Below are 13,408 nucleotides of genomic sequence, written 5' to 3' on the forward strand. Positions count from 1 at the left end.
AGGGATTCAACTTAATCTGTGTTAGTTCCTGAGGGCAGAACTGGGACCACTGGGTAGAAGTTAAAAGGAGACTTATTTCCGCTTAGAGTCACAGCTAAAACCCAGCATGTCATGATTTATAGCAACAAATGCCACCCTAGGCAAGGATAGACTTTTCTGTGAAATTCTGAAGATAAAATGTACCAAAGCATCTGGATTCTCACAAGGATAATGTCCCAAATCTAAACTAAATAAATAATCCCTGCATGTACAGCTTTACAAAGGTTAGATACATGTAGTGGATGAACTTTGTGTCTGCTGCAATTAAACAGGCTGCAGAACTCCTTGCTAACCTTGGCTCCATCTCGTCACTGCCCCACCTGTATGCAACAAAACACATCATCCTTTTGATTTTGCCTCTTCAGTGCTTTTAGTCCCCATAGCTTCATTCTAGTATCACAAACCTACAGAGTTTAGATATCAGGCACCACTCTGCTCTGATACTGGACTTGTTTCTTTGCCTTCAATTTTCTCCCTTTTTTCATTGTCAGTGCCCTCATGGCTGTGTGTTTATGCTTCTGCTGTTATATTTAGCTTCTGCCTTGCATCAACATTAGTTGGGTAATATGGGTTTCCTCTCACTGAAATATAAGCTCCTTGAGGTTTGAAGAGTGATGTATTATTGTATCCTAGAATAGAGGAATACTCAGTAGATTAAATCACACCCCTTTAGGAAGAGTAACGAGAGGAAATGCAAGTAGATTTAAATGTTTATTAGTCAACTATTCACCACCAGCTTCCAGCCCTTAGTTTTTCCACACATCATCTATCTCTAATGGTTGCAAACAACAGCAAAATACAAAATATAATACATAGTTGGAAGACAATCTTTAGATAATAATGCATGTATCAAACTTGTGTCATTAAGGAAACCTACAATCCACATACATGTTATTTTCCAAATTTCTGAAATTGCCATTATGGGTAATTTTAGATTTATCCAAGGGTGATATTCCAAATTTTTTGCAGCCATAGCTGCATAGGAACTAACAAATACAGTCTTTAATGCTTGAGCAGAGTTTGTTTGGGGGTTCCCTACTGTGCTAGACATTAACCCTTTGACTTAGGAAACTCATTATCAGCACTGGAAGTACCAATTGAGGCAAATCTCAAGAAAACATGGTGATATGTGCTCAGCTTACAATGGGTATTCAAACTGCTTTCCTAAGAGTTACTGAGCCCTTCAGATGTATCATTTATCCTTGTAGGCCAAGTGGAATCCTATGGGATATCAGGGCTTTTCAATAGGTGGTTTCAGTTTTCTCTCTGGCTTCTGGTACCCTGTTTAAAAGTATATTGGATAGTTTTAAACAATAAATGCAGGTTTCATAAGCACATAGCCTAAAATGAGAGAAGCAGTATAGGATTGCAGCCTCCGTATCAAAGAGTGGGACCTCAGAATTAGGATCACTGTTACAGTGAACTATACCAAATGTTTACTCAGATTTCCAAAAGTATAGCTCAAATCCGAAAATCTAGCACACTAAAAATCATCTGTTTTACCAAGAAATATTCATTTTTCTAAACTTTCAATACTACTGAAAAAATGAAAAACAAATATATTGATGGGAGGAAAAAGGCAGTATTACAGAAATTTCACAAATCAAATTATTCTTCAAATTGTTTTAACAATCTTACAGTAAATTGCTCTTACACTCATTAGCTCAATTTAAGAAACTATTGTTTATTAGGCATCTGCTCTGTGCCAGACAAAGTCCTGATTGTCACTGGATATACATAGATGGGATGAGTCAGTCTAGACAAAGACTACAGTCTAGGAAACTGGCATTTCTTCATAACACTTATCAGAATTATAATTTCCACAGTAATTTTTGAAATGTCTATCATTCTGAACTGTGACTCCATGAAGGCAGGAATCTTTTCTGTCTTGTCACCAATAGGTAACACCTAGTACAGTGACTGGCATATGATAAAAGTTCAAAAAATGTTCATGGAATGAATCAATTAGTAGATCAACAAATTACTACATTTCAAAAAAGAGTAACAGACATTTTATTAGAAAAATACTCACGAGGTACTGGGATCCAAAGATAAGCATCTTACCTATTACAGTGAGAATTTGTGAGTGTGTCATTTGAGATATCCACTAATTATATGTGTTGCATATATATAGACTTAATTATACTGAGATTATACCCACCCCAACCCTTCATCCAAGAACATTCTAAAACTAAGGTTTCATGCTTCAGTCCCCAAAATATTTCATGAAGTGAAGGCAGGGAATGCTTAAAAAAAAAGTGCTTAATTATTGCCCCAACTTGCACCTACCTGCAAAGCCTGTGCAGTCGTTGTCACTGTCCTTCCTAACCACAGGGAAAGGGAGCGATCTTGGCTTGTATTTACAGATAACAGAGCTGAAGGAATTTCAAGCCATGTGTATGAGTGCAGACCACAAGATCAATGGAGCCCTGCAGAGAGTTCCACAGGCACAGCATGAGTGACTTAGTCCTTTCCTAGCCTAGGAGCTGCTGGTGGGGAATCTTTTTGCTGTTAGCAATCCTACTGTGTGTTCATTCTTGGGCAGTGTGACATTATTTCTGTAGTGTGAGTCACCCCATTTCTGATTGCTACATGCCAGCACGCACTCCTGTTGCTACCCAGAAAATGACAGCTTTTCCTTGTTGCCTCTGGTGGTGTCTCACAGCATCCCTATCGCTTGTGATCAACAGCTTTAGCTCCCCTTCCTACTGTTTCTTTAACATCTGTCTCTGTCAGTCCTCCTCACACTCTTAGCTTAGCGGTCCTTGGTGGCAGTGGGCTTGGCTTTGATGCCAGTTGGCTTGCAGAGTAGGAACTCAGTACTGCTGACCCCTTCTTGTCATTTGAGGTTATACACAGTTGTTACTGACAAAATGAACACAAGATATCCTGAATTGGAATATGACTCTGGAAGTGCTATTCACTGCAAGGCTGGATCCAGTCAAGAATTTGGGGGCAATTCCATTTTCCAGGAGTTAGGAGTTTGGATCTTGTGCATCAGTGCATCCTTTGAAAGGATCTAATTAGTTCTGAATTGCCTATTGGTATTCTGAATATATGCTACTCCTCTGATGAATACATATAATATATATTTCCTTTAGATTTTTGAAGAACAACACCTTGTAAAACTCACCAACAATCCATAGTCATGGATTGACTCTTCTCTTTCTGGAGATTAATCAATATGTATTGATGGTCATTGAGCTTTAGAAACTCACACCCTAATGATATGGAAGATCACTTGATGAATTTTCAAGTGGTATTTCCATGCACTTCATCATATCTTATAGCACAGTCAACAAAAACTGCACTTCACTTTCTAGTGCCATTTTGATAGGAAAGTAAGGGCCATACTAAATTTAACTCAGAAACATAATACCACGGATAGCCATAGTCTCTACTAATACTGGCTTCAGTTATATATATATATATATATATATATTTTTTTTTTTTTTTAATTAAAAATCTCATTTTGTAATTCCTTTTTCTTTTTTTTTCCAAGATAGAGTTTTGCTTTGTTGCCCAGGCTGGAGTGCAATGGCATGATCTCGGCTCACTGCAACCTCTGCCTCCCTGGGTTCAAGTAATTCTCCTGCCTTAGCCTTCCGAGTAGCTGGGATTAGAGGCACCTGCCACCATGACTGGCTAACTTTTGTACTTTTAGTAGAGACGGGGTTTCACCATTTTGGCCAGGCTGGACTTGAACTCCTGACCTCGTGATCTACCTGCCTTGGCGTCCCAAAGTGCTGGGATCATTTTGTAATTTCTAATGATCATTTACTAATTAAAGCTATTTTCAGTCATGATCATTAATGGGTGTTGGGAAGTGCCATCACTGATTATGAAATTCGGAACTATGTGTTTTTCCAGAGAATTTACTACGTTTCACAAAGTTCTTTTTCCTATTTGAGTCAGTGAAGTGGTTGAAGTATGTCATTGTTTGGTGGCTGACAAATGTAATTGTTCTGTCAGTAAAGATGTGTTCAGCTTGGATACTTCTAAAGTGTTAAATCCAAATGTGAGCTTTTGATTTATTTCAGTGAGCAGTGCTATCTCTTTAGTATCAAACTATTAGCATATTTGACATTGTGAAAAAGGCTAAATATGCAATATTTTAATCTACTTAAAATTCTTCTTTTGATCTGGTGTTGAATATCCTACGTATATTAATTAGGCCTCTTTTGATTAAGTCCAATGGATACTCATTTAATCTGCCTCCACATAACCAAATCTCTAGATTGAGAGGTACCCTCTATTTCCCTTATAAAATGCACTAATGCCATCAACATGCTAAATGCAAGAATGAGGTTGTTATTCTCTAATATGCTGATGCACTGTTTCTCCTACCAGTGAGCTGAATGCTTAAGAATGAGTAATTATGTAATTTAATTTAATATATATTTCCTTATGAATTATCATTGAGAAAAAGAGTTGTTGTGGGTATTAAAACTAAATGAGTACTTGGGAAAATTTGGTAATGGCAAATCGTTGAAAAATGCTCAGGAATCGGGGTGTGGGTAAAATAATTATAAATCTGGAAAGAATCCTTAAAATTTGGAAGGGTTCTTTACCCACATTGCTTTACAATTAGCTTAAAATTCCCATTTCACTTTGAAGAAATTTAAACTGGAAGTCACAATTATTGTATTTTTGACTGTAGTTTACACAAGAATAACTAAGGAAACTTTAATTAGAATATATAAAGTTAATTTGAAACTATGTATACATTTTTATATTTCAAATAAAAATGAAAGGCTTGAAGTGTTCATCACTTGTATGGTTTCCCACTTGAAATTAATGAGTTTTAGATTAATCAGTCATCTACTGATCTAGATAATTTTGGAAAATAGTTTTGTATGGTAGCAAGAACTGACTCCGACTAGAGGATTTACTGGAATAATACTAAGAATCTTACTGTATCCAAGCATGAGTTGAATCAAGGCCCTGCAAAGGGAAGGATGCTCTAGGGAGTTCAGAAGCAGGAGTTTGTGACTACTCTTATTGCATCTCTGCTCATGGTGAGCCCTGGCAAATCTCTGTCTGTGTCTCTAGATTATAAGTTTCAAGTTCCTGAGCAAAAGAAGCTGATTCTACCAGCTTGAATTTGCTACTCTTGTATCAATCAGCCATCCTGGACCAATCATCTATATCCCAGTGAAAAGGCCTGATTTGACAGTTATGAATCAAATAGCCACTTCTGGAAAGAAGGATGTGCTACACTCTTAAAATGAACGACTTGAGGATTCTAAAGAAAAATTGGAAAGAAGTTTTAGTGGTAAATATATGATGACAATGGGGAATTTTATCCACTAGAATTCTGGACAGCTGCTTCCAAAGCTAAGGGAGGTCAGAGTAGAATATTCGAGTGTAATTCTTGAAGACAGGAGAAGCAGAGGGGGTCACACAGAGGTGAAGTAGGGTTTTTGGAGGAGTAGAATATGAGCAGCAATTGTCTAGAAGGAGGAAATAAAGAGGACAGCAAAAAACGAAGGAGAAAGAGACAGAGGAAGAGCAAGAGAGATATCTTGACATCTGCCCTGTATATGGGACACTTGAGACAGAGAAGAATTATGAGTTTTCATAACTTTTTCAGGATGAAGCACTACATATATATTGCCCCTTCTACTTCAAGAAAGCCAAAATAAATGTCTACACTTTTTAAAAGGATTTAGTTGTTAGATTGGACAAATACAAGCCCATCTCAATAAGGCAGTCTATAATTTTTCATGTTTAAATATCTATACTGTAATACACATTTTAAAAAATATTTTAGATTTAACATTGCTTTTGGAATCACTTCTGTTCTTCTCTACTCATGCTTATAAGAAGAAAAAAAGTAAAAACAAACACATTTATATCATTCAAGGAAAACTGGACAATTAGAAACTCAGGTTCTAGTCTTTGCTTCTCCAATTAATAGGTCTATCGAGTAGTAGTTGTAAGCCTCATTTTTCTGACTCTTAAAATATGGTACACTAATATAAATATTAAATAAAGTGACATATACAAATATGTACAGTACAAAAGCAAAATATTATTCTAGTGTGAAGTTACAAATGGCTTCTTATCCATATATCCTTAATCATTACAAAACCTGAAATTCTTGAGAGGTGGAATAAAACAAATATTAATAAGTATTATTAATAAAGTAATATTATTTCATTTTGAACCTTTTACTTTCCCCCCCTTTATTATTTCTTCTGGAAGATCACAATGATCACTCATCCTGTTTTTTTTCTTCTCCAGCGTCCCCAAAACATTTAGATCTTCTAGAGTTCCTCCCCACGCACCTCCAAAATATGACAAAAATATGGTTCTCTCTTTCTACATGACCCCAAAATAAATGTGTAGGGACCTTTTTGGCTTTTACTGCGAAGTACTACCTGGAAATAAACACTAAAAGCAAATATAACCCATATTGAAGTTACCAATCCTTAAGACACCTCAACATATTTTTAGACATTTGGGCCTGGACTGTAGGGAAGTGTACATGTGGCTAGCCCTTCACCATTTCCCATGATCTCTTCCCTAACTTTAGAAGGTCTTGGGATGTTATTCAAACCATCTGTGTAATCAGACAATCACAGAGACAATAGCATTATGAACTACAAGAAGTGCTTTGAGTGTAGTAGGTGAAGCCACTTTAGTATTTTATTTCCTTATTTTTGGCCTTGGTTCTCCCAAAGATCTCAGTGAAAGATTTCCAGTTCTTGAAGAGAAGAACCTCATTTGAGGCACCTCCTACTTGCTGTCCTTTGTCCTTTCCCTCCCTGCCCCAATACTCTTTCTGTCTCTGGTGTAGAACCCTCTCATTCCAGAAGATGATCAGAAAAACCTACTAGGACAAAACTAAGACATCTCAGTGTGTCCAGAGTCAAGCAGATCATTTATAAATTAAGCAAATTCTTGGCAAATATCTGCAATTTTAATATTTCCTTGTTCCTCTCAGAAAAAAGAAATCGCCTTAGGTCATTTCTGACATATAATTTGGGCCTCCTGTATATACCCAAGATAAAAAGAAACATGCATGAGTTAGTTTATATTACACTCTGTATTGCAGAAAGATTATAGCTTTCCATAAACTCAACTCATAAAATGACATTCAATGTAAGTTATTTCTTTCTAGAGAGATTCCCATGGAATGCCTGTAGTTTTAAAATATTACTCATTGTTTATTGAACTACTTAAAGAAATCAAAAGTGATTCTGCTTATGTTTTCTTAAAGAAGAAAAGAAGTTAATTTTGCATCTATCCATGATTCCTCCATGAGAGTATGTTCCAGATGAGAAATGGGACCAAACGGGAAAACTTTATAGTTTCTAAAGTGAAAGGAGAACTATAGCCATCACTTCTGTTTAGCTTTCAATTTTTCAAGTTTTACCAGCCTTTCATCTCCTCCTGATGAGACATTTCTTAACATTCCTCATACATAGCTATACAAATGGATATTAACAAGAAAAAAAATACATGAATTATTTACACAATACAAATGCTTTAAACATTACTGTGAACAATAATATTTCAACATTATCCTTAACATCTTTTGTGTGTGAAAAGCCAACATTTACTTACTCTGGGAGAAATAATATATGTTCTTATGGCAAAGTCATTGAAAAAGTTGTAGATGTATTATTTGCTATGTGTATATATATATTTTTTAATAAACTGAATTTTTAAATGAAATATTATGTCTCTGTATATTGTATGTGTGAGTGGTATTTAAACTTATTTAATTCCTCCATAGTAATTCCTTTCATATAATATAAATTATTTGAACTACAATTGTTCAAGTGCTTTTAAACAGTAAATGTCTATATAAGCAGTCAGTATTACCATTACTTCTATGGGTTATTTACACCCCTATGGACTGCTTTCTGCATTTGATATAATTTTTTATTTTTAAAAATTATTGACAACACAGTGAAATTTTCAAATACCACCAACTATGATGTTTGCAAGCACTGAGAGAATCATTTAGAATTTTTGAATCATAAGAAATGAAATCAACCTCTACTTGTGCAGATTCCTAGTATGTTACGAATGCAATGTGTTCTTGGTATTTGCTTATCAAAGGAACGTACTAAAATATTGCAGAAAAGGCCATGGGCCATGACGGACTTCATTTTATTACTTCACTTTCTTTTGCCTATTAATTCCACATTCCTCTCTCTTCTATTCGTCTTATTAATGGACTTTAACAATGAGATAAAAGTCTTCAGTTCAGTGTTTAGCAAAAAATTGCAGAGTTTCAACATGAATGAGACTTCATTTTATAAAAGATATTGCGGTTAATGAATTGTCTGCATTTCGATGTTTTCAGATCTTATTAGGCAAGTCTAACTCAATGAATAGTTTCCTTATTTGACGATTACTTAATTTTCTTATGTAGTCCTCGAATTCAAAATTAATTCAACAGATATTGATTGAATTTGTAGATATGCTTCTGAGGTGGTCCTTTAAAATGACTGCTTTTAGTCTTTTCTTCTGTGCTTGTTCTTGTATTCTGTTCTTATGTTTTCCCGCTCAAGATTTAAAGCCCCAGTAAAGAGGCTTCAATTAGCCAAGCTCACGTGAAGAGCTCTAAAGCAAGGAGAGAAGAAAGTTTTGGAAAAGAAAGAGATGCAGGAACCCCTGATTTTCTTATAGGTAAGACAGAAACCTGGTTTTTTTCCATGAGAACTACACTTATTCGGGAAAAGACAATCTGCAAAAGTAAGATGGAGTGTGTTAAACAAAGGTGGACAAAGAATGGGTTCTATAATCAGGAAGTGTACATGGAGCGGGTGAAAATATACCATAGCCTTGATGAAAGCGGGGGTTTCAGATTGGTATAGAAAGAGAGCCAAAAGTATGTCAAGGATGAATTAATTTGGATTACTAACATTCAATTGTTCATTTTCTTACAGTCTATTGAAACAGGCAAGAATCAAACAATCACAGAGACAATAGCATTATGAACTACAAGAAGTGCTTTGAGTGTAGTAAGTGAAGCCACTTTGTAACAAGAGTCTTGGTAAAAGTCCTAGTTCACTCTGTCTTTATCTGAATTTCACTTGTTCATTACTAGCCTTATTGTGAAATACTAACATATGTACAATTTTTCACCTTCCTTACAAGGGAATTGAGATTACTGCGAGTTTATTAATGACTCTGATGCCCTCAGAGGGAGGTTCAAAGTATTGCAAACAAGGGATATGAGAAAATGATTTTCTCCAATTGTTTTTCAATTCAAGCTTCAGTTGTGTCCTTTATTTGATATGTGACCTTGAGCAAATGTCTTAAATTCTCTGAGTCTTCAATTCATATATGAATATATAATATTCATTTTGATTGTTTAATGTTGATATTGAATATAATAGTTTTTAAAAATTATTTGTAGAATGAAGTATATTGCTAGTTACATTCCTTACATTAAACTTCAGGGGAGAAATAAATGTATTCCAGAAGAAAAATACCCCAATTTTGAAAATTCTATGGCATTTTACAGGAAAAACAAACAATTCAACATAAAATATACATGCACAGTATAACAATGAAGTTGAGGCTTTAATGTTCAAAAATAATTTTTAATATTTATCTTTTAATACTAAAACTGTATTTGTCAAAATTTATATAAATGCCATCTCTACTTGCTGTAGTGTTTTGTGGTCCAGTAAAATGACAGCTCATTTTCAATTATTAATAGTATCAGATTTCTTGGTTTAAAAAACTAGTGAGAGTAAATAAATATATAGTTTTTTTCTCAGTTATCTTCACCAAGGAAACAATGATATGAACACTCTAAAACAGCAGATAACACAAGCAATGCTGTTATCACTGGCTTGGCAAGCCTTGCTGCAATCACATTTTCAGTCAGGTATTTCTGAGCTTTGGAGAATTATTAGTCAGAACCAGACTTCCACAAGTTGGGTCAGCAGTTGATAGCTTGGTTATGTGATGTAATCTGAGGGGGCAAATCCCGAAGTATCTCCCTAGTGTACATAGTACCTGAAAATCTCGCAAAACTCATTGAAATACCTACCTGGTTGATACAGTTTGACTCTGTTGTACCCAGATCTCATCTCAAATTGTAATCCCCACACGTCCATAGAAAGAAGTGATTGTATTATGGGGGAACTTTCCCCTATGCTGTTCTCATGATAGTGAGTGAATTCTCACGAGATCTGATGGTTTTATAAGTAGTAGTTTTTCCTGCATGTTATCTCTCTCTCTCTCTCTCTCTCTCTCTCTGTCTCTTGCCACCATGTAAGATGTACTTGCTTCCCTTCCAGAGTGATTGCAAGTTTCTTGAGGCCTCCTCAGCCATATGGAACTGTGAGTCAATGAAACCTCTTTTCTTTTTTAAATTAGCCAGTCTCAGGTATATGTCTTTATAGCAGTGTAAGAACAGACTAACACACTGGTTATGAATTATAACTTTATCAGAGAAGAGCAGAAAATTAAGTCACTAATGGCCAGCAAATGTTTTTCTCCCTCTCTTGCTGGGCCTTCCCTTTACTCCTTTCCAGAAAAAAAGCTTCTTCCATTCTTCCTCAAATATTCCTGTAATTATCCAACTTCCATTTCTTCTTATCCTGGAATTGGCTCTTCCTTTTCTTCTACTTGTTACCATTCTACATCAGCCTTTAAAGTTCAGTTTAAAGCCCAGCTTCCATAAAACCTTTATTACCAACTCAAGTTGAAAGGCTCTGTTCTGTCGTTGAACACTTACAAGCTTTGTGGTCTGTGTGATTCATTTGGTGTTTAATCAGTTGGTTTTGCCTTGTGACATCTATTCAATTACATGTTTGGATTTTTAAAAATTGCTGTTTTCTTCTTTTCATTTTCTTTATTTTCTCCCCATTTTTCTGGTTCAATTCATTCTTTACACAGCTTCCAGAAGGATCCTTCTAAATGGCACTCTTCTGCTTAAAACACATTGAATACCAATTAAGTCCACATTTCTTACCTTGACTTGTGAAGCCACATGAGTCTTCCTTCAAATCACATAATACAACAAGCTACTTCTTGCCATAGGGACATTGCCAATACTCTTCTTTAAGCTTAGAATTTTCTCTGCCTGTGTCTTTGCATGGTTGGCTCTGTTCTTCAATGTTCCACCTATGTGTTATCTCCTCTATATTTTTTCTCCTAGTTTATTATAAAAATGAGATCCTTTCTGGGCTCTTTATCTTATGGCCTTATTCCTTTTTTTCATGTCTATTCTAGCATTTTCCATTTATATCTCAGAATCTGCTCTTCACCATTCTGCATCCTGCTTTCTGCTCTGGAGACTCCCTGGGAGCTGTATCCATGGTCTCCTGCCTTCCAGACTGGGGTTGGATTTGTCCATTGTGAGATGAGATACAGAAAGTGGAGAGTGAGCGCTGGGCATTTATTCTCCTGGCTCCCTTCCCTCCCCATAATCCAGTGTTGGTTGTTTCCTATAAAGTAGTTACTATTTATTTTAATTTTACAGATGAAAAAAGTGAACTCAGAATAGTTGGCCGAATGCGGTGGCTCATGCCTGTAATCCTAGCACTTTGAGAGGCTGAGATGGGCAGATTGCATGAGGTCAGGATTTCAAGACCAGCCTGACCAACATGGTGAAACTCATCTCTACTAAAAACACAAAAATTTGCTGGGTGTGGTGGTGCACACCTGTAGTCCCAGCTATTCAGGAGGCTGAGGCACAAGAGAATTGCTTGAACCCAGGAGTCAGAGGTTGCAGTGAGCTGAGATCATGCCACTGCACTCCTGCCGGGGTGACAGAGGGAGACTCTATCTCAAAGCTACCAGAAAATGGTTAAGTGATTTATACAATTAACAGTAACTGAGAGGCACAGTCAGGATTTATATTCCAGCATTTAAAAAAAAAAAATCACTCTGCCTTATTTAACAATTGGATAATCACAAGTGATCCAACTTTTATTTCTCAGACTAGTTAGAAACATTAGTCTGAAATTAATTTCTACCACTAAATTCATTGTTCTTTTTTAAACTTATGCTCACAACAAAGGATGAGGAACAAGCTACCATAGCCTTTATTCCATGCATGTTGAGCTGTAGAATCCTACAGAATTTGTTATCCAATGTGTTAAAAATCATCTAGTTTTATAACAAAGAAAAACAAGAGTTGACCACATTTTCAAAAAAGCGTGATAACTGTCTTGAAATATGTCCTGAATACAAGTATAATAAGATGTCTTAATTATAACTTATTTTTAAGAATTATTGGAACTTAATTTTTAGGTTAAGTAATAAAAATTTGTTAAAGATCTTAACAATATTGAATTACATATATTGTCTAACTCGATAATGTTGACCAAACTCTCAATGAGAGAGTTCTAAAAATCATCATGTGGCAAACCCGTTAGCAGAAGTGTTTCTGTAGTATATTTGTAACTATAAAAAAAATGCTACTTGCACTTTATTAATTTAGAGAACAAATGCAAAAGATAGAAAGCAAATTTCGGAAGAATGCAAAATGTTGAGGGGTTTTAAATCTTAAGAATAGTCTTGTAGGATATAATTGTTTAGGTCTTGAAAGTTTAAACCTTCTACACGTTTTGCTAAAACATGATATGTCCAATAGCTCTACTCTTCCCTCAAACATGAATAGCTGCATAAAAAGGCATTCATTCACTTAAGGACATCCATGAGTTTCCTTAAATATGGAAAAGGCAAAATACATGAAAGACGAGAATGAACTCCAGTGTAAATACAGATGAATATGGCGACAGCTGTTGCTGAATAGTTACAGAATTAGCTTGAGAAATGAAACCTCTGTAGTTCACACACATACACACACGCACACACATACACAGACACACACTTTGGATTTATTTATGAAACAGCATCTTCTAAACACAGAACCTTGCATTGCCGAAAAGGCAATTAAATAGAACAGCATGAGGTTGTCAATCACTTCAGCAACTAACAAAAGCATTGACTATCAAAGCAAATAATGTAAATGTGCAAAAAGGTACCTTGCTATCAAAGCAAATAATGTAAACATGCAAAGGCAAAGAATTCTCTGTATCAAATGTCACCATTTTAATGTTCACCATTTTTGTGAATGTTTTTGCATATGCATGATACTATATCAGTAATTCTGAAATTTGATATAGAATTTGCCATTATCATTTCTTAGAGGATTTGGTCACCCTGTGATTCTTTTGTAAGAGGTGGGGACTCTCTTTTTCCTTCTTTTCTTTCTTTTTTGTGTTGTTGCTAGTGTTGTACAAATAAATGGACAGTCACAGCTTATCATCATTTAAAGATGCATGTGCATGCTGCAGTTTACTGAAACATGATTGGCTGCTACATAAATCAATCTGATAGAGATCGGTTCCATGAAGAAGAGATAAATCATTAGCCAGAGCTTTTA

This window comes from Trachypithecus francoisi, unplaced genomic scaffold, assembly GCF_009764315.1.
Source record: "Trachypithecus francoisi isolate TF-2019V2 unplaced genomic scaffold, Tfra_2.0 Lachesis_group2, whole genome shotgun sequence".
NCBI classification, from domain to species: domain Eukaryota; kingdom Metazoa; phylum Chordata; class Mammalia; order Primates; family Cercopithecidae; genus Trachypithecus; species Trachypithecus francoisi.